This window comes from Zalophus californianus, chromosome 14 (genome assembly GCF_009762305.2).
Source record: "Zalophus californianus isolate mZalCal1 chromosome 14, mZalCal1.pri.v2, whole genome shotgun sequence".
In the NCBI taxonomy this organism is placed as follows: domain Eukaryota; kingdom Metazoa; phylum Chordata; class Mammalia; order Carnivora; family Otariidae; genus Zalophus; species Zalophus californianus.
Genome location: NC_045608.1, coordinates 53,421,546 through 53,423,919, shown reverse-complemented (window position 1 = coordinate 53,423,919; position 2,374 = coordinate 53,421,546).

The window sequence follows — 2,374 nt, the reverse complement described above, 5'->3', positions numbered from 1 at the left end:
TGCCGGGAGCCAGCAAGACCCAGCCTGTGCTGGAGTCCAAGACCTGGATGGAGTAGACCTTCACTGCCCACCTGCGGGGACCAACCCTCCTTTGCCCCAGCTCTTCCTTATAGAAACCTGGAAGCATTTTTGGCCCCTTGAGGTTGTCTTTGAGACACTAGTCCGCTGTTTTCGCGGTGTTCTCCCTGAAAGAAGTTCCTTTCTTGTTTCACTGAAGTCTCTCTGCCCTTGGATTCTGTCAGTGGGGAGTGGCCAGCCGACCCTGGTCTGTCTGGGACCCCTGGAGCCATGTGTGCTTGTACCCCTGCGCCCCGGCTTTTCTCGCCTGCAGACTCCTCGCTAAAATGGGAAAGAAATGGGGATGCAAGCTGGTGCAGCCACTCTGGGAAACAGTATGGAGGTTCCTCAAAAAGTTGAAAATAGAGCTACCCTACAACCCAGCAATTGCACTACTGGGTATTTACCCCAAAGATACAAATGCAGTGATCCGAAGGGGTACGTGCACACCAATGTTTATAGTAACAATGTCCACAATAGCCAAACTATGGAAAGAGCCCAGATGTTCATCGACAGATGAATGGATAAAGAAGATGTGGTATATATATATATATATATATATATATATATACAATGGAATATTATGCAGCCATCAAAAGGAATGAGATCTTGCCATTTGCAACGACGTGGATGGAACTGGAGGGTATTATGCTGAACGAAATAAGTCAATCAGAGAAAGACAATTATCATATGACCTCACTGATATGTGGAATTTGAGAAACAAGACAGGATCATAGGGGAAGGGAGGGAAGAAATGAAACAAGACAAAACCAGAGAGGGAGACAAACCAAAAAAGACTCTTAATCTCAGGAAACAAACTGAGGGTTGCTGGAGTGGTGAGGGGTCTGGGTGGGTGGGAGGGATGGGGTGGCTGGGTGATAGACATTGGGGAGGGTATGTGCTATGGTGAGTGCTGTGAATTGTGTAAGACTGTTGAATCACAGACCTGTACCTCTGAAATAAATAATACATTATATGTTAAAAAAATAAATAAAAAAAATAAGAGGAAAGAAACATGTACACCTGAGACCAATGTTAACAGTGTGTCTCCAGTACACTTCAATTGATAAACAAAAATGAAATAAAAACAAGGACAATGGTATACTTCATATTATTTTGAAATGTCATATAGTGGCATAAACCATTTTATGTAGCAGTTCTAGAGTCTCAGTAATTATATGTATAAAAACAACTAAAGAGACAAGTAACAGGTGTTGTAATTCTGTAGTTCATTTGTGCCCAAATAGAAAAGCCCAAGGCAAAGAGTGCTTGCATCACAAGGGGGGAGGGGAGAGGACAATGCCACTGTGACCTTGCTTCGTACTCCCCATAATGATCCAGGTACAGCAGCAGGGGGAACTGCGCCAAACTAAGAGGCATGCAAGGGGTAAGGATCCAGAAGCAAGCAGGAAAGAGAAATGACAAGCTGAGGCTTGACAAAAAGGGCAGATTTGGTGAGACAAGCATCAGTTTTGGACCAACGGTCCTAGAGGGGAGGTTTCCTTGACTTGGAACCTGAAGATCGGGTTTTTCCATCAGTTCCGGTGCTTTAGCGGTGGCCTCACCGGTGATGGCAACAGATGAGCCGCCAATGGAATTCTCTGAACCGTAAAGCAGAAGCCAGATAAATATGAGGTCTCAAGAGTGTTAAAGATACACTGGGGCATATTAAACATTTTAAGAGTTTATTTGAGCAAAATTGATTGGAATCAGGCAGCGCTGAACTGGGAGGGTTAGGAGCACTCCACTGACGGGAGCCAAGGGAAAGGAAGCAAAGGAAGGAAATTATTTGATTGCTATCACTTAAAGCCCACATTGTGATCGGCTCTCCTTAGTGTTTTGATTTTGTAACCCTGAGACATTTACAAGGTTCCATTTTGGTTTGCTGACGAGCGGCCGCCATCAGAGCCACCTCCACCCAGTGGCCTCCTTGTGTAATTTAGCAAGTCACAAGCTGAAGAGGGCCTAGGCCTGTCCCACCTGGGAATTTCCTCTGCAATCTTCTTGTTTTTGCAGTCTGCATCCCTGATATTCTAGAAGCCACAGCTTCTAGAATGTACTTTCTGATGACTGACTGAGTCTCTCAGAGTCAGTGTTTCTTCTTCTTGCCTGAGCCCTGACACATCCCTTCTCATTATCAATCCCCACTTCTCCCCTTCCATGCAGACAACATCCTCTGCTCACCTGTTCTGCCATCGGTACATCCACGGTCGTGATAAAGCTAGTTTCCTTTGCCTCCAGCCGATCATTACTTGCCTTCTGCTGTCTTTCCATTTATGGCCTGGGAGAAAGCCCAACCTCTAACGTAACTCTTGAA